This window comes from Protopterus annectens, chromosome 3.part1 (assembly GCF_019279795.1).
Source record: "Protopterus annectens isolate FY-2018-M chromosome 3.part1, PAN1.0, whole genome shotgun sequence".
Classification (NCBI taxonomy): Eukaryota; Metazoa; Chordata; order Ceratodontiformes; family Protopteridae; genus Protopterus; species Protopterus annectens.
The window spans coordinates 512,361,941-512,387,821 of record NC_056732.1 but is presented as its reverse complement, the minus strand read 5'-3'; positions in this window follow the sequence as shown (position 1 = coordinate 512,387,821).

The window sequence follows — 25,881 nt, the reverse complement described above, 5'->3', positions numbered from 1 at the left end:
ATCATCTATCCAATTATGATGGACCAGGTACTACATTCTAATACATGTACATATACTTCACATACCTATCGTGGGAATGATGTTTTATGAATGGCAGCTGGCTCTCTCTCTCTCTCTCTCTGTCTCTCTCTCTCTCTTCCTCTCTCTCCAGTGAATGGATTGAGCTGCTTTGAGTAGATTGCAGCCTGGCTTTAGTAGGTGATGCACTTGATCAGGTGATGGCCTCTGCACCAATCAGTGTCCTACACTTGCTAACTGCATGTAGCTTGCTGTGTTGTACTTCCAATTACCACTGTCATGGCAACCACCTACTATAAATCCCTACATCATGTGGGCATGGTCTTTTTACCTTTCCTGTATGATGGACATCCTTCCTGTGTGTGGGCATCATTGTTACAGACAGCAGGTAGCAATACATTTTACAGGATAACCAGTACACTCAGGACAGCTACATATTTGTAGGAGGTTCAAGAACTACAGACAGAGTGTGAGTAGAGTTGTGTTATACTTTGTATAGTACTGGTGTTACAAGGTGTGTGTGTACATAATAGTTTACCTTGGAATGCAGTCTGTCTGCATAGCTCTCAACTGTGGGCCCATTCTCTTGGTGGCCAGAGGTGTGCCTGTCATGTTTTGTCTGTCCACCACACAGGTCCTGTGTCAGATATTTCACTGACAGTGTGTGTGTTGAGTGTTATCAGTACATGACTACATCCATTTCCATTTCTAACCTCAATTCCCTGACTAAGGGTATGTTGCAGACTATCCTGTAACACCAGAAACTTACTTAGTGTATGGCAACAGTTTTTCACATATGTGCCTGTGTTCCAGCCTATGTCCGCTACCTACATACCAAGTTTGCACATATGAGATTCTGTCAGGTGTTGTTCTATAGTGGGCTGTGAGTATATCACACTGCCATTGCTGCCATCAGTCCACTGCTGTTGTATTCCCCCACACATACAGTGGGGCTGGGGGCATATATGTGTGGGCTTCACCTACACAATACATGTGTGGCCTTATGCACTCCAGAGGCCAGTGTATGTAACAGTGGTATATGGCCCTGTATTACTGAGTCTAGGGGGAAGCACCATAAATGGCCAAGGCTGTTCCAAAATGTGGGGGTATCAGGGGTGAGCTGCCTTAAGATATCTGCTGCCTTAAGGTATCTGGATGTACAGTACCATATACTTCACCTATATTTACATTACTTACAGAAACTGGGTTAATGCAGACCTACTGCCTCCTGCCATACAGGCTGTTCTGTTTGTCAGTGTGCTTGTGATGATGTCAGTTATGTCTTGTTATGTAACAGTTACATCCATTTGATCACCTGATGTCTTTACCACCTAGTGATTTTGTACAGAGTCTAGGTAGAGGCTGCTAAACTATACACCTGCACAACATACTGCTGATTGTTTGGTATCCTGTGGCCCAGTCTGTCTTTATTATTGTACAATTTGAAGGGCTTAGCCTGGACAGCAACAGTTGTGAACCTTTCCAGGCTACTGTATTAGTATCTCTGTTTCACAATTGCATTACTCTGTTTATATGGATGTCAGTGTCTGAACAGCTATATGACATGGCATATAAAACTGTAATAGTACACAAATAAAGGTTTTCCATTTCTGCAAACCTGTGTGTGGTGCTTTTTCCTATGACCTCTCTGTGGGTATATGTTGCAGGAAACGCTTGTCATTTGTATGGGTGGCCCATACAGTGTCCAGTTGTTCAGGTGTTATCTGTAGGCATAGTGGCTGGTACATATTGTGTGCACCTTCTACATATGTATCTTACTGTACATATCTCTGCATCACATGTATATCTATATCTATATATATATATATATATATATATATATATATATATATATATATATGTGTGTGTGTGTGTGTGTGTGTGTGTGTGTGTGTGTGTGTGTGTGTGTGTGTGTGTGTGTGAGTGTATCTGTATCTGCATATCTGTGTCTGCGTATCTGTATCCTGGGGATGTTGATAGCTTCCACATTTTACATTTCCTATGGGGGGGAGACTGTACTGCATGATATGCTACCAATACCAGCCTGTCATCATATATATGGGATGTAGTACTGTTAACATTTTGTGCCCAAGTCATGTCAGGTCCTGGTTATGGGATTTGCAACACTTGGTAGTGCATTGCAGGGTGGATGTGTTTGGCTGTGGGGGGTATGCCTATTGTTACAAGACGTATATTGTTTGGGGCCTCTCAACCCCATTAATGGTGCATGTGGACATATTTGTTTTGTTAATCTACCATTGCTATCTACAGATGTATGGCCATATATACCTATATATATATATATATATATATATATATATATATATATATATATATATATATATGTAACTATGTCCGTATATACCTACATAGGTATATATCTGCGTACATATATGTAACTTGCTTTGTATATGTAGATAGGTGTAGACACATATATGTGTCGATGTAGGTATTTGCATGTATATATGTTCATATATATTTATATGTATATATATATATATATATATACATATATATATATATATATATATATATATATATTTCTAAATATATATATATATATATATATATATATATATATATATATATATGTTGTATCTGTTTAGATATTAATATATTTACACACTCACATACATCTAGATGATGGTATACATTCTCTGTACTGTTGCATGACTGGGCTGGATGATATGTTTCTGAAAACATCAAATTCATGTGTATTTTGCATAGCTTAGTGGTAAGTCACTTTGTCTATGGTGTGCAGGGACATGGGTTCAAGACTTGCAGAGGATGCTTATCTTGTTGCTGGGCAGAACACGGATCATTGGGTACAGAGGGATTAAGGCACTTTAAAGCAGTTGTAAGTGGGTTTGCATGGGTTTGCGCAGAGGTAAGCAGTGCTAACTTCTGGTTACAGTTTCTTATACTCAGTTAGCTTCTAAATTGCTTAATCTGTTTAGATAGTTCTTACCCTCATGCAAACAGGCTTAGGCCCACTTACTGCTGCTTACAAGTGCTTACTCCTGCTTACCCCTGCACTAATTTCTTTAAAAGAAAAGAAAAAAGTGTTGATAGGAAAGTGGTGAAAAAGGGGCACAAATAGGGAAAGACCACAGGGAATATAGCTAGGGATGTGCAGGAAGGGTGTAGGGAAGGTCCGTAGCTGCCCATTTCTTCTACAGAAACAGCTGTGCATATACACTGAATTTGGGTGTAGATTTGGACACTCAAACCCCTGGGAGGAGGGGAGGACAACAATAATAAGTTGTGATGCCAATTAGACTGGATTACATGTCCAGTGGACACGTGCAAAATGGACAGTTATGTATAGGGTGTGATTTTTATGTGGGAACAGATTGCCCTTTTTTTTTTCAGGTGAGAGTGGGATGTTGGGGAGGGGTAGTAGATATGTTTGGGGAGGTAGGTTGGGTAGGTTAACAGACAACACACACAAGACGCATACAGGGATGGTATTTCCTACATGTGGGGGGTAAACACCTAGATGGGAAGGGGTTTTGGGATATCGGAAGCCCACACGCCCTCTAGTGGCAACAGTGAGACTGAGGTCCCCACCCATGGGTAGTCAGCACTGCACCTTCACAACCCCAAAGGTGGCTGTGCTGGGGGCTGAGCCACAGAGCCAGGCTGACTCTCCATTTGCAACATGCGCCCTCAAGCTGGTGTAGAAGATCACTGAACTGCTCGTCGATTGCTCTACGCACCTCAACCCGACCTGGCGATGGGTGACAGGTGCCTGTCCATGCCCACTCCCGGGGGGGGTGAGCTCCATCCCCTGAGATGGTTCCACCTGAAGGTCATGCAGGAGCAATGGACAGGGAGGTCCGAGGTTGGGCCCCAGACATGCTGGTGCCCGGTGCCTCAGCCAGCTGAGGTGGGACAGGTGGGTCTGCTGGGACTGGCCTTCCCAAGCATGCCATAGTGTTTAGATTTCATCATTATATATGGGTTAGTAATAGTTAACACATTCCAGGGTTAAGTATAACAGCATGCATAGATATTCCCATTAACCCAGACACCAGATATGGAACAGTTGCATAGCAAACAGTGCACATGCATATATGGGACCACAGTAGTAATAAGAACAGCATGCAGGTACGTTGATGGCACCATGCCAGCAATGTTGGAATAATTCATTATGGCACATGCATGGGAACCATTAAAATATTTATAACAATTGGACATTATGAGAGTTAGTACATACCAGCTGGGGTGGTTATGTTGATTATTGTTGGAGATACAGTAGGGGGGGGGGAGATGTCAATTAACAAGTAGTATACTCCTGTAGTCCACATTACTTTCCTAGTCAGTGCTTTTATCTGTACCTTACAAGTCTTACTACACTACCCTATAGCCTTATTCTGGTCAGTGATATGGCTGTTGTCATCATTACATATGAACTGGTTTTACCTGCAGTATACACCTCTTACCTGGTATACCTGTGGAGGGAATGTTTATTAACACTGACTAACTGTTTGTACACATACGCCCGGATACCGGGTTGATGTTTTGCACTATGCTATCCAACTCTTTTTGTGCAGACTCTGGCCACATGCTGGTGTGCCTGGCCATATCTAGAATTTTGCCCTCTTCCACCTTTAGTGACCTGACACACACACATATACATGCTTTTCTATGCAGTTATATTATGTAGCACAGTGTGGGCAACAGTGACCAGTAATACTTTATTACTCAGAGAAACTGCAACACTCACAATCCCCTACAATACCAGGGTGGACAGTACCAGTACATGTTATATTGGTCTGTATTTCTCAGCACAGTGTTCATATCCAACTTACCTGTGGGAGCAATGTTTGTTAGCACTACCTGACTGATGCCACACAAAGTTTAAGATTACACATTATTATTATGCACATACATCTCACTCTGTTACTGTACACACCTGGTCACAGCATGACAACATGGGAGTGTAGATAGGCCATACCTGAAATATTACTCTCCTAACAGTTTTGGGGGTTGCTACAGTGACAGGTGTGTTCTCATGATGGTTGACAATCACTTGTATTCCCTCTTTGCTGGCTACACATCTGTGATCATCCCACAGACTTACCTGGGGGACAGGGGGACAGGCAGCAGATATGGGCACATATACTGGACATTCTGGCCTCATGTGTACAGTTGTGGGGTTTGAATCTGTATGCAGTCTACTTCCACTCCCAGGATTCAGATCATAGCTGTGTCTGCTACAACTTAAACACTGTCCATCACAGTTGTGTCTGCTGTATTGATATTGCTGTATATCTCCAATCTGCTTTCTGTCTTATTAATCCCCTTTGCTTATGCTTTCTGACCTTGTATTACAACACTCTTATACAGGATTCCTAGACAGTTATATGATGTAGAACAGTGTGGGTGACAGTGATGTGTAATACCTCATTATTCAGAGCAACTGCATATCATTGTTGTATTTCTGGGCACAGTGTTGGTATCTGACACACCTGTGGGAGGAATGTTTGTTAGCACTACCTGACACATTACTATTATGCACATACATCTCACTCTTTTACTGTACACATTCTGACCACAGCTTATCAATTTGGGGTGTAAATTGGAGATACATGGCTTCATAGTCACATAAGGTATTGGAGAGTTGCTAGTGTGCCAGGTTTGTTGTCATAGATGTGTGTCAATCAGTTGTATTTCCTGTTTGCTACCTATATGTCTCGGATCATCCCACTGATTTCCCAGGGGGACAGGTTGATAGGCAATAGATATGGACCATATTAATAGACATTCTGGACATATCTGTACAGTTGTGGGGTATGATTCTGTAAGCAGACTACTACCAATGGCAGAATTCAAACAGTGGCTATGTGTGCTAAAAAAAACAACAATTAACATCTCAGTTGCATGTGCTATTCGGTTTTTGTTGTCTGCATTTTCCCTGTTTACTGTCTATGTGTCTTTCAGTTGTACTAAATGGCCTCTGGGGATTACACCTGTCATATACAGGCACTCCTACACATTCAATTTATGGTTCATGGTGTGGGTAACAGTGCTTAATACTGCAGTACTATTACATGATTGCAAATCTACATTACCATATGATACCAGAATATATACATGCAGTCCGGTAGTTAGACCTGTTGTGTCAGGATATTACACTTTTATTGACATACAAATAATATGAGACTCTTCCTGCCATATTCTCTAGTGTATACAGTACTTGCCTTGAACAATACAGGTTTTATACTAGCAATTAATTTACTACTACTTTTATTTTTATTTCCTATGACAATAAAAGCATGAGCATTACTAACCTGCCTCGCATCACAACCGTGCCAGGTAGGTGATGTGGGCCTCCTGGTTTGTGACCAGCTCCACTGCAGCTGTGGGGGACATAAAAGGAATATTTAGCCATACCTATCCATGATATACCTGAGCTGGCACTTATTGCACACATTCTGGGGTGATACTTACACACAGTTGGGACATCCCCCTGATGGTCTAGTCTCTTGGAGCCACTCCTCCAAGTGGTCCCCCTTCCGCTGCTTCAGGTCGGCATAGTGGTGTCTGATCTGCTCATCAGTTCAGGGTATGCCAGTGACACTGGTGAGGTCATGGGCTAGATGGTCCCAGGCCTCCGCCTTATATTAGGAGCCCTGGTACTGGCCCTGCAGCAGACTCCATGCATGGTCTTTAACTAGGAGTCCAGTCATGACCTTGGGCTCCTGGATGCACCAGTGCTGTTCCCGGAAGCACACTCCCCTTACTGCCATTGTGCCTGCAAGGGGAAGCTACAGCCAGTTATGAGATGTATTCCCTCCTCTTGGGTTTAAGTAGGGCTAATTTCCTGCACTTTTCCGTGACTGGATGGTTTTGAAAAGGCTAAGCTATGGGCAAACCTGCTTAACTAAGGTTGGCATTGTTTTAAGGGATATACCACTGGGTACTAAGAGTTAGCCAGTCTACACATTGCTCACACCTTCTAAGCTGGCCTGTGCAATGCTTAGCATTGCTTACATTAGACCTTCATTATAATGCCTTTTTGGCATTGTGTTATTATTCATTATACCTTATATGTATGCCTGGTATCCCTGATTGATGAGTATGTACACTCTGTGGGGTCCTTGTGTTTTATTGGGGACTTCAACACTCTATTACAATTACACCTCACTTCTGGGCTTACTGCTGTACTCCAGTTCACATATTTATGTTATGTAGTGGGTTATGGCACATATGACTGTATACTGATGCCTTTCACAGGTTCACTTTGGTTATACTATGGTGAGGACATGTTTACTACTATCTCATTCTTCTTCACTTCTGTGATGGCTTTGTGGATAACTGCTGGGACTATGGTGTATAGGGTACTGGGATCGAGACCTGCATGGCTGTTTAGTTTGTTGATGGGCAGAACAAGGGCCGTTGGATACAGAGTGATTAATGCACTTTTGAGCAGTTGTAAGCGGGTTTGGGTGATGGTAAGCACTGCTAACCTGCAGTTACATCTGCTTACAGAGAGTTAGCTTCAGAATTGCTTAGCTAGTGTAGGCATTGCTTACCTCTGTGCAAAAACACTTACACTTGCTTACTAGTGCTTAAATATGCTTACTACTGCTTATTTGTGCTTACACCTGTTTACTAGTGCCTTATTCATTATGACACTGACACTTCACATGTGCATTTCCTGCAGTACTCCACTTCATAACTATATGTTATTTAGTGGGTTTTGCAACACAAATATTGCTCATAACGTGCTTTGCCATGTAAAATAGAATGTGCTGCAGTGGGACTCAAACCGGGAATGCCTGCTCGCTAGACGAATGCTCTGCCCACTACACTATTGCTGTGCTGCTTATATCTTCCTTATTATCCTCTTCAGCCTTTTAAGCTGCTTTAACCATAGCTAAGCGATGGGCACACCCGTGCACCTACAGTTAGCTTCAATCGGATTTGTAAAAAAATAATAAAAGGGTTTCTTCATTTTATATATATGTATTGTTGCTGCTGTACACATGGGGGACTGTTGGTGGGGATATACGGACACCTATGAGCAGTCTCACTCATTTCTTACCCCTTTCTGCTGTTCTACATTGCAGGGGCGTGTTTATTCTGGGAACGCTGCTCTCAGACATGCCCCCTGCACTTTTACATGCCTAGGAGCTCGGGCAATGCGCTTTATTAATATGCATGGTACATTGCCGTCCTGCTCCTAAACGGGCACTTCTGTGCATGCACGGAGGTTTAGTAAATCCAGGGGACACTTGTATCCTGTGCTTAGGGTTACTTGTGTATGTTGGCATTCCTGTTCACATTCCAAGCTGTCTGTTATATAATCAGCAAGCAGACTCATGTTATTTGCATTTTGCAGGGTAGTGGTTGCTAATAAATTGATAATAAATGTATGTATGGCACTGATGCATTTGTAGACAGACAATGTTTGAACAACATATAATATATTTTCTTCTGTCACAGGCTAGCACTGTGTCTATGATTGTACATTATTACTAGTGCATTATCTAGCATTCCAAAAATTGATGTTGGGTCAGCCAATGACCATGCTACCTTGCTCAGCTTTTTTGCATATGGCTTTTATATTTCCCACTGGATTGTCATCTCACTACATTTTCATTATACCAATATATTAATTGATGACTGTTCATATGAGTCATTATATGCACAGACACGTGGATTACAGTTGACATTCACACACCAACATAAATTTACAGGGCACACATACAAGACAGGAAACATGGGACTAGTGGTATTTTTTTCAGATAGTCTGCTGACTAATTTGCTGACACCTACATCACAAATAGTAAACAATGCAGGTCCTACTACTTGTGTTGTATTGCTATTTTCACAGTGTTGTTTCACAAGATAGACTCATGTGAGTGTTGCATGACACAGTGCCATATCATGCTTCTCTTCAAATGTCAGGATATGTAAGTGGGCTGGCTTTGTGCATGTTTGTCATGCATAATGATGGTTGATAAAGAAGTGCTCAGGAGCAAGCTGCTCACATTCTGTGATGGATAAAGTGGGTCTGACATAGAACAGTACTGAAAACATCCAAAATTATAGATAATGGGACATAGGGAATGTGTTGTGTGCATGAGGAGCCATCCGCTAGCAGTAAATCTGTTTATTATACCTGTCCTACATAATAATTTTAGGCCATTTTATATAAGAATGTGTTTTTAATAACACGTGCAATGCATGTCAATATATCTTTATTCTCATATGAAGACATAACATGTTGACAGGATGTTAGACTGCAGATGTGCACATCAGTTTTAGTTCAATGTCAGCTATGATTTTCACAGGAACATGCAGATGATAGACATTTGGTTTTCATTGTTATGGTTTTGATTACTGACATACATTGCATATGGTGGTGCACTTGACTAATGCCATAATGTATTTTAAGGTTTCATACTGACTATTTTCTGCCTATTCGTTGTGTCACAGTGGTTAAGGTTATGTAGTCATGTAGTAGCAGGTATGCATATGTACTTTCTTTCTTGTCTTGTGATTCACCTTGACAGACCATGGGACCTGTGGATGCTCACCTATCAGATGTCAGAGACAAGCACATGCTGGATGACTGCCAGTGTCCTCTGATGATGATGATGATGATGACAAACATGACAGAAACAAGGATGATGATGAGGAAGCTAGACCTGCATATGCCATTAATCCTGCTGCACCCTAGAGGAGACAATACCCAGCAGCCCAACAAGATGATTATTGGGAACAGATCTGAGAGGTGGTGATTGAGGTCTTTCAGACACAGATGTGAAACATGATGGGGAATTTTTTCCAAGATATGGCAAGGGTTATGCAGGACTCATTCAGGGAAATAACACAGGAGATCATTTGTGATGTTCATCCCCATCAGGGAGGGCCCTCAGAACCATAAGTATTGTCTATGCGATCCACTTGTGTAATGCTGCCACCATGGTGCTTGTCATATAAGTGATTAGACTGTATAGGCATGCATGCACATGCATAGTATTTTGCCATGCTTATGTGATACACATCCAAACATACACCGCAGATGTGTGACATTTAGCATTATGTTGCAATAGATGCATGACACACATTAACACATTAAACTTTCATTCAAAATTCATCTGTCCATGCTGCTACAGCTGCAACAGTTCCACTATATACCTGTGATAGCAACTAGCAAAAAGATGTTGCTCATATTCCACTTATACCATAGTGGTATGAGTATGATCTGTGGTTTACTGTGCCATGTATAATCAACAGAAGGACATGTCCATGACCCCATGTTTTAGATGACACTTGTCATTCTGTCACACTGGCACACTGGCATAGTGTGTGGCATGTGTTGCATTGGCAATGATGATGTCATGTTGTTTCATATAAATGTTTCTGCTTCATATGGGCAGTCTTCCTTTACTGAATGCAGAGACTGCTGGTGCGATGTTCATGTGTATACTGTGGTAATGATAATTTATTCAGTAACATTACAGTATGCCTTATTTGGCCTGTGTTACATTTCCACATTCATTCCTTATTCACATAAATTTGCACATTTTGGCAAATGATGTAAATATGCACTGATTTATGTACATGTCTCTGCACATATTCCAATCAATACAGAAACACCATTGTACTTTGGGACTGTGAGCAGTCATTGACTTCATGTTAATATGATGTAATGCTGTTCACAGGACTGTCCTCTGCTCAGTCATACCCATGGACAGTGATATCTAACTACAGGTATTTATTCCACAGCTTGGTTTACATTGACATGACAGTAAATATGTGTTAGTGATGTCAGCTCTAAGCTTGCTACCTATGTCCCATGCTGTTATATAATTACAAAATACTCTGTGTGTGACTTATACATGCCCATTTTTGTTGACATTGGCTATGCAGTCTGTCCATGTAACATACATTGGCCATTCACTTCAATGTAGTTTGGGTTGATGTCAACACCAACCTATGTGGTGTACACATGTATTTGCAATGTGTCCACTTATGTATTGTTGTCCTGCTTTATCATTTACCTACAGAGCTTTTCTGCTGTGTCTTCCTTGATGTTGGACCATGTTGTCCACCTCCCTTCCACATTTGTAAGTGCATCTTCTGTCTTGCACATATGCATGGTATATGTTCACCTTTGTTGGAATTCTCATCCATTTTCATGTAGTTGTTCTGTTACAAGGTCAGCTTGTACCAACTCTATGGCGCACACCGCTCAACCTCGTAATACAAAGCATCTGGACAAAGTCTAAAATAATGGGGGGGGGGGGGCAAAGGCCTAAACATAGGGACAGATTTTAAATATTGCTCTTATAGACTTACAATGTTGCTAGAATAACACCATTTGTCTTAGTGTGCATTTTCTGAAGAAAATGAAGTCTAAAACTCAACTATATGACATTATTTCATTATTTCAATCCTCAGTTATTTCCCAGAAAACAACAAATTGTATGAGAAATAGGTCAAAAATACAAATCAACAATCTGGACAGTATGCAAACATCTGGACAGTTGAGAGGTATGCTATGCATCTTATACAAATGCAGGACATATGCACACAAGTTGCTGCCTACTGCTTGCAATAAAGCCTTGTTCTCGTTATACTTATGTGTCACATTTTAATCAGCGTACATTGTTGAAATGCATGTGCACTACCTGATATTGCTTATATAGCATTAATCATAGATTTGTGACTATTTATCATAACATGTCGTTGGTGTGTGCATGTGTATTCACATTGTCTTTTGCAATCACTAACTACTTCTCTTTTGGTTTACATGAAATAAGTGACTCAGTATGATGGAATCATGGAGTTCCTAAGTAGAATGCTTTAATTTGTAAACTATGTTCATATAACATAGGGACTTCTTCAGCATTTTTCTTTTTTCAATCTAACCTAGGAATGTTATAAGGAGTAGGTTTTTCTCATCTTTGATGATAGATTTCAACCAAATTTCTGTAGATACTAGTATATTTGGAGAGTGTCGGATTAACTAGGCATATAATCATGGTTGTTTATTGCAAATACTCTGGAAATTGAGATGGTATAATTTTAAACCAATGTTACTGCTATGGTTGTCAGAGAATATTACATTAGCAGGTGTGGCACATAAGTTTTGCTGCAGATAGGGGTAAGAGGGACCTCGATTTCAGTGAATGTCTCCAGACGGAGTAAATAAATAAGTATGTGAAATGAAAACTGGGATGTGAACATTTTTCTTTGTAAGGATATGGACACTGGAATGGAATGCTACATGTGTTTTGGATTTTATTCTATTACAGGAGACATTAGGATGTGATGCTTTGTGGGATGTTATGGAAAAGTATGAAATAGGTAGCAGAATTTAGGAAAGTGTGTATGTCAGTATATCAAAGTAATAGAGTGAGAGTATTAGTGAATGGATGGCTAAGTAAAGAAATATGTATAAAGTGTGTTATAAAATAAGTTATGTCCCATGAGTAGAATACTGTTTGCATTGGTAATGAATGCAAACGTGAATGAAGTAGCTTATTAAATGAAAAACGCTAGATATTTGATTTAAAAGGAGGTGGTGATTCCAGCAGTTTTGACATACAGATATGATATAGCTGTAGTTGCTTCGAACAAAACATGGATGAAAGAAGTGTTTTGTTTGTCTAAATGGATGTTTAAAGGAAATGGAAATAAGCTGGAATAAGGGTTTGGGTGATGTGGTGAACACTGGGGAGTATCTTTGCTAAGGATAAAATTTCAGAAAAAAATATGTTGTCATGACACAATGGGAGGGTTTGATAAAACAAATGAAAGGAATATGTCTTCTGAGGAGCATATATAGACTATCATTCATTAAAAATGTTTAACTGGTGAATTCTATCATCATCATCATCAACTACCTTTTTACTATTTTGTACATGAGATTGGGGTGTTGTGTCAACTATTGCCATCTCTTTCTATTGAATGTCACTCTCCTGCCTTCTTTGACACTGGTGCCTGAATTTCACAGGTGTTCTCTCACACAATCCATCCACCTTTTTGCTGGCAGCCCTTTTTTCCTCTTACCTTCTTCATGTCTCTCCCATATATTCTTTACCAGATTGTCCTCTGCTTTTCCACACATGCCAAAACCAACATAATCTGTTGTCTTTGACCTTTTCTGCAATTGAAGCTACTTTGGCTTCTGTTCTTATGTCTTTATTCCTTTGTCTGTCCCACAGTGTACATCTTACAACCCATCTTAGCTACCTCATCTCTATCACCTCTAGCTTCCTCAGTTGCTCTGCCCTTACTGCACAGATTTCTGTATCATACAGTAGTACTGGTCACATCACTGTTTTATAAACCTTACTTTTCAGATTCTTTGGCATTCTTCTGTCACATACTACAAATGACACTCTGTCACAGTTAACTGCAGCCCGTTTGTTTCTAGCTTTGATCTCCTCATTCAGACTCCTCTTCTCTTGAACCACCCCTCCCAGATACTTACAGATGTTAACCTGTTCCATTGTTTTCCCTTCTATTTCATTTCTCAGCTTCTTCTGAACTTCATTTGCTCCCATTACAAGAGTCTTATCTGTACTCAGTTTTATCCCATGTGTCTTCAGTTTTGCATTCCATTCCCCTGTCCTTTGCTGAAGTTTTGCCTGTAATGCCACATCATCTGCATAGAGAAACCCTGTTGCTCCTGACCTGTTTGTTAAGGTAATCCATCACTAGTATGAACAGCAGTGTGCTCAGAGATAAGCCCTGATGCACATCCACTGGGAACTTCTCTGTGGTTGAATTCTGTATTAATGGGAAAATAGCATATATGTCAAATGTTTATATGATCCCAGAACAATATGAAAAGGAAATTGTGCAGTTGGTGTTTCCTTTCATATGTGGTTCAAGACTAAACCCACTAAAAAGTGGTGCAGTGTATATGACTGAATATAAAGGGGGGCTTGAGTTACTAATTCTAGTTGTTCTGCTTCTTTAAACTTGTATATAGTATTGAAGTGGGTAAAGGAAAAGAATGAAACATTAATAGTGATATTTTTTTAAATATAAGTGCAAAATAATCTGGGAGATGAGAATAAGAAAAAAAAATAATATGTAAATGAAGAAATAAAAAATTCTCAAGAAAAAGTACTAATGTGGAAAATAAAAATTGATGATATAGAGAAAGATTGAAGTATGTGATATAACAATAGGATGAAGTCATATTACAATTATGTAAATCAGTAGGAACATTACCAGAAGATATGATTAAATCCATTTAAATAAGAAAAACATAGTGGACCAAGATAATAGAGTATCAGGATTTCCTATGGAGAACTGTAATAAATAAGTTACCAGTAAAGGGGAAGATGCTATGTAAAAAGAAAGTTGAAATTGTGTGTTTATTTTGGGGAGTAAGAGACAACAGAGAACGCTTTTTGAAATGTAAAAGAGTTGTGAAACTCTGCAAAAAGTTGTGTGAAAAAGCAGATTTGACACTATTAGTGACAGAAACAATGTAGATATGAATATGATTGTGTATGGATATTACAGGAGCAAGAAGAAAGAATCCGTGAGAAGGGTAAATAAGAGATAATATGGGTTATTTAGAAAGAAAGACTGAAAGAAATTTTGTTTAATGAAAACTGGATGTTGGCAAGATCTATTGTGAAAAATTAGATCATGGTTGTGAAAGAAAGGGGGGCAGTTATGGAAGAATAACAATGAGGATAAATAGTAAAAAATAGAAATGTTTAGATATGTGCCTGTAAATAAGTGCAGTTATTAAATATGTAAATATGTAAATAATGTTTTTTGTGTTGTGTTGAATAGAAGTCTGTGAGAGGTGGTGCAATGGAAGGACAGTAATGTGTGAAGAGTTTTGAGAGGGAAAGAAAAAAATGTGATATATAATCATTTAGAGACGTAAAGCAATGTCTTCTGGAAATCGAAAGGTAAATGAAAAGTTTCAGAGATTCCAAATGCTGTGGAGTGTACAAATGGATAACATTTATCTGCTTTTGCTGGCAAAGCCCTGGATGGAGAATTGAGTATCCCAGATCTAGAAGGGGGTGTGTTGAATGAACTGTTGTGGAAATTAGAGAATGATGAACTGGGGGAATATTCTGCAGTTTCCCATGGAGAGATGATGGATCATTTGTTTGGAGACATTTAGGAAAAATGTGATTGTAATAGAGACAGAGGCAGACTTTCAAAAGAAAAAGGAAAGCAGAATGTACGCAAAGATGGTCAGATAGGAGGAAAAGAAAAAAAAATGAAAAATAGGAGACAAGCAGTAAGGATTCCTATTAATAAAAAGAACAGTGCTATTTATCATTATTTTTCACTGTGGATGTTAGATCATTTATACATTTAGGTAAAGGAGATTGTTGTGATGTAACTTTTGAGACTAATGTTTATTTACAAAAATGATGAGTGAAAATGAAGAAAAAAATAATTATCCATAGAATAGGTATATTTTTGTGGTTTAATGGACAAATTTAAAGAAAAAAAATATTTGCAATTTTGGGAAGATAATCAATAAGATGGAATGAAGAACTGTTTAAAGGATTGTTTGAAACTGTAGAAAATGTTACAAAAGCAAAGCATAATAGAAATGTGTAGAAAAATGAATTGGACATTACTTTGCACATTAAAGAAAATGTTACTTTGAAACTGCTATTATTTTCCATGCCAGAGATAGTTATTTTACATGTACCTAGTGTAATTGCTGTTTCTGCTATAAGAATGATGTTGACATATAAGGGACAACCAAAAGCATGTCATGTTATGGAATTGTATTACACTTAATACGTGCATGACTGAAAGTGAAATGTAATCAATGTGCAGAGAGAGGACATGCTATGAAAAGATATAAAATGGAATGTAGGTATATAAAAGGAAGGACATTGTTCATTTTATTTCACTAAACAAAGGGTGAGGTAGAGATTCAGAGAAGTATCTAAGCAGCAAAAGAAAGTAAACGAGGAAGAAAGTACAGAACAAATTTTAATTCAGGATGAAAGTGGTGTGTAAACTGGAACACAGGAAGTTAAAATTAAAGAAGGAAATACTTTTTTTCTGGAAGGGCAGTATGGATTTTTGAATAAGGTAAGGAGATTAAATATTTTGCAATGGTATTCAGAGTTAAATGTGAATGTTATATGTTTACAGATACAAGGTTTATTTCTGAATTAGATAGATTACAAACTGAAAGGTTCAATGTTTCATATGTATGGCCTAGGCTACCTGCTCTTGTGGACCATTTTAAGTCTAGACATTTTCCTCCCTTTTTTTAAATAACTTACCTACGTAAAAGGATATGGAGGAATGACATCATATGGAAGTTACTAACTTACCTCTGTAAAGCATATGGAGGAATTACACCATATGGAATTTACTAACTTACCTATGTAAAGGATATGGAGAAATGACATCATATGGAAGTTAACTTACTTCTGTAAAGGATATGGAGGAATGACATAATATGGAAGTTTCTAAGTGACATTGTATGGAATTTAGTGAAAACTTCATGTTCAGAGGTAGCTGTTTCTTTTTAGTAAAAATATTAGACAAATAGATGACGTGTGGAGGCAAAGCCACTGTAGTGGATGTTAGGTGGGGAAATATTATATTTAGATTAATAGGTTTATATGCAAATGCAAACATAAAGAAAAAAGGAGGTTATTTAAGTAAATTATACCACTTATGGTGGTTAATATGAGAATAATTATAATGGAAGATTTTAAATGTAATATCAGTAATGCAAGGATGAAGATAGGTAAGGATGTCAAGAGTGAAAAAAATTGGGGAATTTGAAGGCAAAGGATCAGAATGAATGGATGTTTAGAATGGGTCAAAGTGAGACAGAAATCGATTGCTTTTTTATTTCAAAAGATATTAAAGACAGGGTAAGAGAGAATCTGCAGCACTAGAATTCACTGATCATTCATGTTGTAATTTAGATAGTTGTAGGGGAACATGAAGATGTTACCAAAGATGCAGGAGGTTAGCAGGATTAATTGATAAACACAGAAGAGTAATTAATGATGCAGGGTAGTATTATTTGATACACAGAAGTCATTTGACTGGGAATTTATGTACAAATGTTTGGAGAGTAGGGGCTTAGGAGGGGATTTTGGGAATGAATAAGAGTGTTAATCCCACATTTAGAGTGATAGTTAATAGATGCCTTTCAGAAAAGGGGGATATAAGAAGAGGTTCTTGACAGGAATGGCTTACACAATTAGGAATTATCTTAAAAGTCAGTTGCAGGAAAGTAAATATAAATTATTTTTTTTGTTGTTGTTTTTGTTGTCCTTTACAGATGACTGCTCATATTTATGTACTTGACCATCTTTAGTTTATCAGGTAGTCTTATAGATTTTAAGGGTGTTTAGTTTAGCTTCAGAATTGATATGAAATGAACAGAAGTCAAAAGTGGTTTGAATAGTTAAGGGGCAGGAGGGTAGAAAGGGTGAAGATGAAAAGGGCAAGTTAGAGTTGAAGTATTTAGGTCCTTGGATAGGTGGAACATGGGAGGAACTTTATAAGAAAATACCGGTTTTAGTTCAGAAAGTGAAATAGATTGGATTTGTAAGATTTTTTGCTTTGCATATGATTACTGGAAGAATTAAAGCAGTGAATACTATTATTTTATTTCTTTTATCAACAGTGGGATCTCTCCCAACAAATATCTGTGATTTAAAATTTGGTGAATGAGACCATACTAGGGAGATTCGGTAGTAGAAAATCATCAGCAGCAGTTTGTTTACCAGTTAGTTTGGTAGGGTAGGGTTCACCTAATATGGAGAGATATGCTATGGTATGTGATGTTTCTCACTTTTTGCATTTTGTGGCATGTCTGCAACAGAAGAAGGGGGTCAATGGGGATGATGTGAACTGGTTGCTAAGGAAGTTGCTACAGATTTGGAGAAAAGAGGTAGTAGTGCTTTGTCATAGTTTATGGAGGAGAGCCAAAATGGTAGAGTTTGGATACATCCTGATGTTAGCAATATTATACTTATGTCAAAACAAAAAGAATGGGGAGTTCTAGGTGGGAGCAGTTCAGAGATAGTCTGGTGCATGACAGGATGAAGAGCATAGAGGAGCTACATTCAGAATGTGGAAATCCATTGTGAAATTGATTAATTGTAGGCAAAGTAAAAGGTTTATATGAAAACAAAACCTTTAGGAGAAGGAACTAGTTGGCTCGCATTCTGTGAAAGAAATGGCTGAGCATCAAAATGGGAGAGTGTATGTCAGGTAAACATTGTACCCATTGCCAACCTCCCACCCATTATGCCAACCTCCCACCCTGGTGGGCGGGATATATAGGGTTTTCTGGGAGAAGAAAGGGTCAGATTTGATGAGAAGAGTGGTGAAGAAGAGAAAATATTAATTTAACAAAAAATCGGTGGAGTTGTATGGGATGAAATATTTATCCATGAAATAAATGACCCAGATTGTGAGATTAACCATTGATATCAAACCCTGAGGAAATGTTTTAGAACAGGAATGGGTATATTGTGTAAGTTATGGAAGTGGAAAAAGGAGGATGAAGGGGTTTCACATATGTCCTTGGATTGTTTTAGGCCAAAATGTTACTGGGAGAAACTGTCTGATAGGTTGAGAAAAGTATATCAATGTATTCTATCACAAAGTTGGGAATTTTGGATACTGAATAATAAGAAATGTGCAGTTGGAGTAGGAATTGGCAGATTGTTTTCTGGGTTGTAGTTGAGCTATTAAACTTCAACTGGCATATCCTGGTGGAGTCAATTTTACTGTTTTATATAACTGATAGAACTTCTATTGATATTTTACAAGTCTGATTGATTTTGTTAAAAACACTTACATTGTTAGATAATATCTCTAAAAGTTTTGTTTTGATTTGAGCCAGTTGTACTCGTACTGTATCTTTTGGATGGGGTGCAGAGTAGTGGATAATGGATTTTGTGGTAAGCACTTTGTTGTACAGTGTGTCATTATTTTGACTGTTATAAAATGTAAATAAAATTAAGTAAAAAAATGTAATGTTTCAAGAGATTGATTGGACAAACAAAAGATAATAGTAAGTTGATTACAGAGTTTGAATGACTGGGAGGGATCACACTACTATGAGTGATTACTGCAAATCATGGACAAAGTGGTTTCTGTTATTTAAAAATATATTAGAAAATGTGTCCAGAATAGGATTATAAAAAAAGGAGGAAAAGCAGAATATGAAAATGTATGGAAAATGATGATAACTTGGACTATGATAATATGGAATATTTGATCAAGAAAGAGGCATTTACTAAATAATAAAAAAAGAATCAATTGATTGTATAAGCAGGCATTATTTAAAAGGGAAAAGGGGGAAAGCGTCTCCATATCTAACAAAACTGGTAAGAAGTAATAATAGTGTGATGAGAGGTATGAAGACTAATAAAGAGGAAATTAAATCTAAGTAAGAAGAGGTTATGTGGACCATGAAGAAGTTGAGGAAATACAGTGCAAAGTAAAGATGTTTTCACAAAAAAGCAATGGAAAGTTTACAAAAAATAATAACAACAGAAGATTGTTATGAGGTGCTTAGGATGATAAGGGAAGACTCAGTGTTAGGAAAGAATAATAACTGATACAGTGTGCATAAAGGATTTGAGGTATGGCAAAATGTATTTACTATGGTTTAATTGAGTGGTTTGATGAAGGTTTTCAGGAAGCAATAATATGTGACTATATTAAAAAAAATCTTGTGGGGGGAAAAAGTTGAAAATGAGCTTAGGAACAGGAGAGCAATTATGTTAAATAATGTTGATTATAACATTTTATGAAGTTTATGCAGATGAGATTTGAAAATATTATATAGGATGTAGTAACACCGAGCATTTATGGTATAAATGGTATAATGTGTTAGTTTTTGGTAAATGAAGTTATGGATCATATATTGTAAGAGTGTAAAAGCAAAATTAATGAGATGTAAGTAAAGCTGTTGATTGTGTAAGACATAGGGTTTTTTTGGAATATTTGAGGTAGTATGGAATTGAAGGAAAATATGTAATTTTTCAAGCTTAGCATATGAACAAAATAGAGTTAGGATTATTACTAATGGTTGATTTAGTGTAGAAATACAGATTATGAGAGAGAAGTGGCAAGGATGCCTAATGATTACTGTGATATTCTCTTTAGTAATAAATAGTGTGGCATGTGAAATGAAGGAGTTGTTGTAAGAAGAGGATTAGTGTCTTACAAGGAAAAGAGTAAAATCACTGGAGACATAGTAAAGAGAGAAAGGACTATCTTCTCCAGAAATCATGTTTCTATGTCGGTGATCACCTTTGGGAAAGTGCACTAGGTAGAAAGGCAACAGAATTAGGTAAGTGAAAAAAATAGAATTATTTTTGGAAACTCTTTATATTATTGTTCAAAAGAAAGTATATCAGTATGTATATGGGTCTACTTCATATGACTGAAAACTCAAAATACTAAATTTCATTTCACTGAGACTACAATACCTAATTTTCTAAATACTGAAAACTCATTTGACTGAGTCTCATTACAGTCAAAGCTTACAACGCTGAATTTCAAAATAATGAATTTTAAGCCATAGGCGTGATGTGTTTCCTTCACCTGTGACTTGCTTGTGATAAAAAACATTACCATAAATTAAAGTAGCGACTGTTAGAATACCGATAGCAGCACAGAAAGTAGTGTTGTAGTGCTTCTAAATGCGTGAATGTCTCTACATTTTTATGGAAAGTATCTAAAGGAATATGGCGGATGTTTTGTGTGCTCCTGGGATTAGTGGCAGTTTTGTACAATACTGTAAGGTAAGTAAAAAGTATATACCTTTTCCCCATTGCAGTGTGATCCTGGAGTTAGTATATGTAGTTGGGGGCATGTGGGAGTGCAGCCCTCCCACATTGGGGGGTGTGAGGTGCATAGCCCCCCACCTAGTTTGCTTTTATATTGTCCAGTTTCTGTTAAGAGGGTAAATAAGTAGTTCTTAAGTTTTGTAAAGAGTCAGTTGTTGATGTTATAAGTGTGCATGTCTACGGCTTAAAATTCATTATTGTGAAATTCAGCATTGTAAGCTTTCAAATGAGCTTTCAGTATTTTGAAAATTAGGTATTGAGGTCTCAGTCCAAAGAAATTCAGTATTTTGAGATTTCAGTCATGTGAATACAGTTCAGATCGTCGAACTTTCAAAAGCTCATCATGTAAAGTAAACCCATAGATATATATATATATATATATATATATATATATATATATATATATATATATATATATATATATATAAAAATATATATATATATATATATATATATATATATATATATATATGCATATATGGGTCTACCTGATAACACCAACACGCCAAAACACCGACAACGAAATAACCGACATGAAAAAAACAACAAAAAAAAAGAAAGTTCAAAAACACGAAACTTCACATGCCCAACAAACCAAAATCCCAACAATCAACAAAACAAATACCTTTCCCAAAAAACACACACACAACACAAGCACACCAAAAACCATACAAACCTACACTAAACCTTACATACACAACTATCTATGCACTAACCTTAACCCAAACCCTAACCCTAATGTCCGTCACTATCGCACACTTACCTTACCCGCACCCTAACCCTACCTCACTTAATCCACCCCTAACCCTTAAATCTGTCACTATTGCACACTTACCTTATCCGCACCATAACCTGAACTCACTTAATCCGCCCCTAACCCTCAAGTCCGTCACTATCACACACTTACCTTACCTGCACCCTAACCCTAACTCACTTAACGTGCCCTTAAACCTAAAGTCCATCACTATCACACACTTACCTGATCCGCACCCTACCCTAACGTCCGTCACCATATACTTACCTTACCCACACCCTGACCCTAATGTCCGTCCCTATCACACACTTTCCTTAACATGTCGGTATTCTCAGCGTCGGGATTCTCAACTGTCGGTCTTCTCCATTGTCGATCCTCCGGTGTCGGTGTTCTCGTCATCGGCGTTCTGCACTTTCGTCATTTTCAGATAGACCCATATATATATATATATATATATATATATATATATATATATATATGTGTGTGTGTGTGTGTGTGTGTGTGTGTGTGAGTGTATATATATATATACATATATATATATATATATATATATATATATATATATATATATGTATCTAGATATATATATATATATATATATATATATATATATATATATATGAATTATACCATGTAAAATGAAAAAAGAAATATTACAAGTAATACTTATCATTTTTGTGAATGAGGACTGCGATTTATTTACCCAATTATAAATGTAGCTTCTTTACATTTTTATTAGGCATTGACTTGTAGGAAGGAAAATAAGTAGGAGCTAACTTCAGACAATCTGATGAAGCACTAGTCGTACAACGAGAAAATGCTTACAATAAACTATTGATTTTATTACATAATCCTGCCATGTATGCTGTCTCCAGGTGGATTTTTTTTTTCTTCTTTATAATTTGTACCACTGAGATAGCTTAATTCCAGTAGTGACCAGTTTTGTTTTTTTTTGCTCATTTTCCAATTGTTGTTGATAATTTTCTTTACAATTGTGGAATAAATGTTATATTCTAACAAAAAGGTTGTTTCAGTTTTAGTTTTATTGTCAAAATCATCCTGCCAGTTCATTAAAAATTAATTTTAGAACCCAACAGTTAGATGTGTCTGTTCCCGAGTTTGGTCTATCATCTAAACATTTTAATAAATTCAGATTAACTTTAAATATGTTCTAATTGTTGTTGACAATTTTCTTAACAATTCTGGAATTAGTGTTATATTCCAACACAAAACTTTTTAAATTTTATTTTAATTGCCACACTTCTTCTGCCAGATCATTAAACAATGAATTTTTAGAAAAAATAACAGTGGGGTATATTTTGTTCCCAAGTTATCGGTAACTTCAAGTGATAACATATCTAATAAATCCTGGGAAAATCCCCACTCACAGAATATGTTTACCCGCTTTTCTCTCTCAGTCAAAAAATTGCTATGTACAGATGTCATCCTAGAAACCCACACTTACTGTATTTCCACTAAGGAAATGCTTTTGTTTCTACTTTGTATAGGACTCCTACTTTCTCTGTTGGTTTCTTACACTATTCCAACATTGATCCACTGAACCAAAAGAGCATAGTAAAGGGACAGTTTGTATAATGGAATTTAAATGAGGGGTATTGAAGAAGGCTGCTTCATTAAATGACCGGATAGAAATGAAACTATTAATGTAGTACATTTAATGCTTTGTAGAGATATAGCTTGGGTAGGGCAAATGGGGTAGCCATTCTGGTCGTAAAATGTTTGGAGCTGTGATTGGCAAATCCCATTTGGTCTTCAGGGCAATGGTCTGCATGCTGATATTGCATTTCCTGTCAGAAATTCTGCACTGTAGCATTCAGAGTGTGTGTGGCATAAACTGCAGCAACTACAGTTTAAAAGGAAAGAAGAGTCTTTTAACCATTTAAAATCGTGGGACCAGCTAGAGTGAGTCCCAAAACATGAAGACTGAATGGCCAAAAATGGGTTTACTTGTACTTTGTCCAAGATGGCCATTTCTCAGAATATTCCTTTTTTCCTGGGGCATAGCAATCTTGGAGCTTGCCCCTCCCCCTCAAAACATAAGTTTTAAAGAGAAGAGTGATGTTTGAGATTCACTCCCCCTTGAGTTTTCTATCTTTTTTAATTTCAGTCTGACATTTCAATAGGGAGCCTTTTTTTAAACATTTGTTTTGTACCTTGACTTAAAGTTTTAAAGTTGAAGAGGACACCAGAGTTTGGGGGATGGCAATAGAAGCAAAAATAACTGGCTACACCTCAAATGGTCTTTATAAATAATTTTATGAATCTTGCATTTTGAAACTATCCTGTAATGGTAAAAGAATTTGAAATGTGTTTAAAATGTGAAAATGTATAAAACAAAGCAACTATAAAGATGTTTGTCTTTTCGGCCTTTAGGGGTCACCACAGCGGAACTCCGGTCCGCTAATGATTAGCAGTAGATTTTTATGGTGCCAAGTTGCCAGCCCGATGCCCAACCTTCAGCGAAGGCACACCCATTCACGCATGTCTTTCGGAGACCACTCGACCACAGGGAGGGCATGCAGACTCCACACAGAAGGCACTCCAGCTGAGAATTGAACAACAGAACCTCTTGCTGTGAGGCAACAATGCTACCGCTGTACCACCTCATAAATCAATAAACCCATCACTCTGTAAGGTTTTCCCTACTATTTAGCAGTATTACTTTTTTATTCATTTATTTATTGTTTGTCAAATGGAAGTACAGTACATTTACAATTATAGTTCTATGCATGGCAAGCTGAAATACTCCTTGTCCTTATATTAAATAAGCAAGAACCCTTTAGTTTTACACTTAGGTCACAGCCTAGTTAAATTTGCTTTACATCTTTGTAACTTAGATTATTCTTTGCTGTTATAATCAGTTTACTTGTAAAGTTAAGTGCATGATTGCTCAAATCCTTCTGAAGTAATGCAATTTGTTTTGAGCAACACCTGCTTTAAGCAATTAAACCTACTTAGTATATACTTTGTAGCTACAATTTTTTTCATTATGGATTTCATTTCTTGGCAAAAAAACAAAACAAAACAAGAAACAAACACACCACCACAAAATTACTTGAAGGCATATCTGGCAGATGTTCGACACTAATGAGACTGCAGTGGCTATCTACAAGCTACATGACCCTAATCTTCAGTGTGGAATCCTAAAGCTGTTCAAAGGTCACATAAATATAGGGCACATAACCACTGAACCTCTAAGATACTCTGCTAAGTAAATTTCTTACAGATAATGAAACTATCTGCAATAAAAAAAAAATCTGTGTCACATAGTTCAGTTAATTATTCATTTTGGTTTGTCCTAATCAAGAATCAGTTCTACTTCACATTAAACATAAGTCTGGGAACATATTGCACTTTTCTTTTACTGAATTTGTTTCTTGGTTTAAAGGACGTATGTTCACAGAAAAAAAATACTACAGCAAAGTACAATGTGTTCTGGAGATTCCAGTCCTTTGGCTGTCTGCCCATTGACTTCCCTAAGCTGTGATCTCCTAGCAACCATTCCCCAGCCCTTTGAATACTAATGCATCACAACGTCTGTAATGATGTCACCGTTCCCATAGTTACTATCAGCTGAAGGAACTGTGCCACTCAGCATGCTATCTTACTGAGAAAAAATTGCAAGCCTGAAGTCTTTTAGGCAGTCCAGGACATCAGATATTCAGCTCACATTCATATTATGCATGCAGCAGTAGTTTCTGTATATTGTGCAATTTTTCACCCTGCTGTAATATGTGCTGTACATATTTAGTAAACATTGCAGGAAAATGTTCTGCAGACTGTACCATTGGTTTTTGCACGTGTCTCCATTCTTGTGCAATTTTTTTCAATTATAATTTAATAATTTAGATACAAGGCAAAGCAAACTTTGTTTTCAGTACTAAACTACAATACTTCAGATTTTTAGGATGGTTGCTCTACAGATAACATGCATATGCAATTGCAGGGAATCAAACCTTTTCTGCTGAACACATGCCAAAGCATTCTGGCTACACTGAACTGTGGATGATTCTGCCCAAATATTATGACTGCAAAACATTCACTACAGTGTGTAGATTTGGTGAAATGGTTGAATTAGGCCAGTACTTTTTCTGTATTTGTACATGAATACCTGTATTTTACTAGCCTGATTTTTACTGTGTTTAAAATTCTACAGTTTACACATTAGATAGTAATAAATGCATCTTTGTGAACCGTTCAGGTAATAAACAAAAGTTTTTGGTCTTTCATTCAGAACAAAGTAGGCTGCCTCTACCAAAATGTATATAATAGCCTGTT